General features: G+C 36.2%; 1 non-coding gene across 1 annotated transcript; it reads right to left on the reverse strand.

Annotated features, from left to right (window-relative positions):
• Positions 1-2,602: 2,602 nt before the first annotated feature.
• LOC116554096 lies at positions 2,603-2,709 on the reverse strand. Its single transcript, XR_004270047.1, has one exon. It is a non-coding gene; the product is annotated as a U6 spliceosomal RNA (small nuclear RNA).
• Between the last annotated feature and the right edge of the window lie 2,372 nt (positions 2,710-5,081).

Raw genomic sequence — 5,081 nt, forward strand, 5'->3', positions numbered from 1 at the left:
AGAATGGCTAGAATTAGACTAGAGAGATGAGCCTAGACTAGACTCCTGGTGTCATTCCTATTACCTTATTTTGTAAAAAAAATTTGTTGACACGTTATTTTCCTCTGTTAGACTATGAGTTTCTTTGGGACAGGAACTGTCTTATTCTCTTTGCATCTTCATTGCCTAGCAGAAGGCTTGGCACATGTTCTTTGCTTACTAAATGAATGAAACACAAGGTTTAAAGGGAAGCTGGAGCCAAACCATCAAGCGCTTGTTATTGCCATATCAAGGAATTTGAATTTTATCGTGAAAGAGATGGGGAACAAATGAAATGTTTTAAGTATTATAGGAACATGAGCAGTTTTGCTTTCTAGAAACTGACAATAACTTAGAGAATAGTTTAGAAAAGCATAAATGAAACCAGTAGGTTGGCTAGAAAGCTGTTGTAATACAGGAATCCTATAACACTGGACAATAGTTGAGATAACAAAGATTGAAGTTTGTCCAAGAAATTTGGCAATTACAAAGATATAAATACTCTTAGCAAGACATGTTTCAGCAATGAGGCAAGGTATGTAAAGGTAGAGCAGAAATCACATTACAATGGACTGAGCAGTGAATTCAAGGTGGAAGTTTGAAAACAATGTGCAGAGGTGGAAAAATTAGCTCTGAACATAGATTGTAAAATGGAACTGGAAGTTATCTTGGGGGAAATTGAAGAGGTTCCTGTCTGATTAATTCCATTTTGTCTGTTAAGTGGGAGTTGAAATTCTTTCTTGGGAGTAATAGTGGATTAGAAGACATGAGGAGAGTAGTGAAGGCTTGGAATAGTTACCAAAGTGAGACGATGGAGAAAGTGAGCTTGCTAGGAGAATGAGGATAAATTGTAGGCAGTGTGAAACACCAGCAGACACTGCAGGCCATGAATCTGTGGAGGTTCCATATTAATCCAGTTGTATGATTTTTCTCCATGGCTGGTACAGTGAAAACAAGAGGCCAAAAGAGTTGAGGGTATTTATATGTCATGGATCTCTGCCAGAAAGAAGGAAGTGAAGCCAGGACAAGGCTGACGGCCTAAGAGATGATGATGGGATTAAGGGTCAAGGTGCTAGAGAATAGGCAGCAGAGAACCAAAATGATAGGATGCTCCAGTCATATAACAACATGTAGAGGCCTTATATTTCAGAGTTGGAACCAGTCTGGTTTAAGGAACAGCCTTGAAGTGGGTGACTAAATGGTAGTGGGCAAAAGTCTGTAGAGCTGAGGAGAGTAGAAATCTTAAGACAAATATGATGCTAGAAGAGTATGTGTGGATATTGAGGTAACCCAGAAGGAGTTTGGGTGAAGAAGAAGGCAACAATTCAATGAACTTTTGTGCAGCCCCACTTGTATCAGGTACTGTATTAAGGGATGAGACAAACTCAATATGAACTAAAGAGCACACAAGGCTGATCAGAGAAAACTGGTAAATAAATGTATCCCATTTAGTATATGATAGATAGTAACTGACATGAAATACCCAGTTATAGTTGGGATACAAAGGAGAAAGTATACTCAACAACTTGACAATTTCAGAGATTTCACCGAGGAGGTAATGGGTGCCTAAGTTACTGGGAAAATTGATTTGGAAGTAGATAGGTGGATTTAGGACAGCCAGTCCCTATGATATGCAAGTGAGGATGCAAGCACCAGAAGTATACATGAAAAAAATGACATCCTCCCTCCAACATCTCTAGCTGCCCTAAATCCAGGCTTTCTCAACCTAAACCATTCAGCACAACATCACCAGGCCTTAAATGTCACTTTCAATACATCAGATCCTTCCATTTTTTTCCAGTTCCCACACCATTGTGCCTAAACTCCTACATCACAGAGAGATAAATGTTGCGTAGGCTGTTTTACTTGTGCTACATTCCCTGTCCAACAATACTTCCCACCACTTATCTATCATGTACTCCTACAATATGTCATCTGCTTCCCTTCTCCTTGAGTCATAAACACTTATGCTCATTCCCGCATCTTTTTTCCATGTAGTCTCCTCATTTGTAATATTTCTCCCAAAGTTTTCTTCCAAATGAAGTCACCCTTCATGGTCTGGCTGAAGTTCCATGGCTCCCATGGAATCTTGAGTATCTCTGAATCACTTTATTGCATATCACTATCCTTAGAACTGTGCTATCTGCTGATATTCTCTAATGGTTCAAGCGTGTTAGACTTGTTTTCTCAAATGAGGTCTCTGAGGACAGAGACATTGTTTTATATCCCTAGATTCTGACAGTAGTTTGTATTAAGTTGAGCACACAATAGATATTTGAGAGACAAATTAATATGATAGAAAGTATCTGAATCAGGAGATCATTTTTTAAATTCAAGCTTTCCCTTTCAGGCTGAATTCTCTTTATTTGGGAATTGAAGAGCCTGGACGCGTATCACTTAGACCACTTTTACCTCCGGAAATGTGATTCTACTAGATTTTAATTATTTTAGTTACTTGCCCAGCAGCCAAGATAGTAAAAATTATGTAGATCATATTGATTTCATTCTAAGATTCTATCACATGGCATGCACTGTATTTAATAGGTGAAAAACTAGATATTCAATGTCACTTTTTTTTTTTTTTAAAAATACAGAACGCTTCACGAATTTGTGTGTCATCCTTGCGCCGGGGCCATGCTAATCTTCTCTGTATCATTCCAATTTTAGTATATGTGCTGCCGAAGCGAGCACTCAATGTCACTTTAATTGTGAGAGTTAAGCTCAGTGAATGGTCTTATGTAAATATGCAATAAATATTTATTAATTTATTTATTAAGAAAAAATTTAATGAGCATCTATTATGTGTCAGGCATAGTTTAGACTCTGTAGGACACCATAATAAACACAACAAGCAAGGTATTTGCTCTCTTGGAGTTTATATTCTAGTGAAAGCAGACAGATAATAAATAAATGTATAATATAATGTCAGGTGTCAGTAAGTGGTATGAAGAAAAATAAAGCATGGAAAAGGGATAGAGAGTCATCAGGGTGGTTTCAACTAAGACAGTTGTCCTTATTTCAATTTCATACAGTAAAGACATGGACATTCTTGTAGACCTGTGCATAGTCAAGTGCAGATATAAACATATAAATAGGTATAAATATGCAGGTAAATATAGATCTAAACAGTCTAGATATAACATTAATTATATTCCATGTACTGAGCTAAGGTGCTTCATACTCACTAGTTTGTCTATCCTTTCAACAATATTTTGAGATGGGTATTACTCCATGTTGCCAATGAAAAACCTCAGGTTCAGAGGCTTTAAAAATTTTACCCCAAGTTACTTAGCTATAAAATGTCAGTAGTTGAAACCACACTGCATTTTCCTGTTATCTGCATGAGAAAACATACTATGTTGATTTTCTTGCACAAAAATATTCAAAATTAGAATAGGAAGGTAAACCATTATGTATTCTGATTATGAGAAAGGAAATCTATTTTCATTTTAAATATGTCTTAAACCCATATACAACATCATACTGAGTGAGCGAAAGCTGAAAGCATTCCCTCTAACAACTGAACAAGACTAAGATACTCACTCACCAATCCTATTCAACATAATACTGAAAGTTCCAGCCACAGCAATCAGGCAACAGAAAAATAAAAGGAAGGAAATGAGGAAGTAAAATTGTCTCTCTTCATTGATGGTATGATTATGTACCTAGCAAACGCTAAAGATTCCACCAAAAGGCTCCTAAACCAGATACATGACTTCGGCAGTCTCAGGATACAAAATCAAAGCTCTAAAAACCAATAGCGTTTCTATACATCAATAGCACACAAACTGGGAACCAAATCAAAAATGCAATAACATTTACAATAGCCATACAAAAAATAAAATATTTAGAAATGCATCTATCCAGGGAAGTGAAAGACGGAGTTCTACATGGAGAACTACAAAACACTGCTGAAAGAAATTGTAGATATCACAAAGAAATGGAAAAACATCACATGCTCATGGATTGGAAGATCTAATATTGTTAAAATGTCTGTACTGCCCAAAGCAATCTACAGATTCAACTATATTCCTATCAAATTATCAATGCCATTTTTCACATAATTAGAAAAAAAAATTCTAAAATTCATATGGAAGAAAAAAAGAGCCCAAATATCCAAAGCAATCCTAAGCAAAAAGAACAAATCTGGAGACATCACATAATCCAACTTCAAACTATGCTATAGGGCTACAATAACTAAAACAGCATGGTTTTGGTACAAAAATAGACCAATGGAACAGAACAAAGAATCCATAATTATAAATGTTTCACATACAAGAACTGGTCTTCAAAAAAGTCAACAAAAATAAACAATAGGGAAAAGACTTCCTATTCAATACATGGTACTGCAAACCATATTCAGAAGAGTGAAACTAGACCTCTATTTCTGACCATACACAAAAATTAACTCAAGATGGATTAAAGACTTAAATGTAAGTCCTCAAACTATAAAAATCCTAAAACAAAGTCTAGGCAACACCATTACGGACATCAGTCTTGGGAAATAATTTATGACTAAGTCCTTGCATTAGGCCATTCTTGCATTGCTATAAAGAAATAACTGAGATTGGGTAATTTATAAGAAAATATATTTAATTGGCTGACATTTTTGCAGGTTGACAGTGCTGGCATCTGCTTGGCTTCTAGGAAGGCCACAGGAGGCTTACAATCATGATGGAAGGCAAAGTGGGAGCAGGCACATCACATGGTAAAAGCAGGATATATATAAAGGTAACTTGCCTGTTTGCAAGCAGGGTATTCTCAGAGTTAGTGATCACCTAAGGCAACACATTATTTTTTTTAATGTGTTAATTAACTTAGAGTTTCAGAGTTAATGGTCATTTAAGGTGACACACTATGTTTTGTTAATTTGTTCAACAAATATTTGCTGAAAGGCTACTAAGCTATCTGTGTGCCATGAGTTTTCCTATGCAACAGGTAAAAATTCTTTCCCTCCACATATACAACGTGGAATACTATGCAGCCACAAAAAAAGGATGAGTTCATGGCCTTTGCAGAGACGTGGATAAAACTGGAAACCATCATTCTCAGCAAACTGACAC

This window comes from Sapajus apella, unplaced genomic scaffold, assembly GCF_009761245.1.
Source record: "Sapajus apella isolate SASKATOON/1434 unplaced genomic scaffold, GSC_monkey_1.0 scaffold1, whole genome shotgun sequence".
NCBI lineage: Eukaryota > Metazoa > Chordata > Mammalia > Primates > Cebidae > Sapajus > Sapajus apella.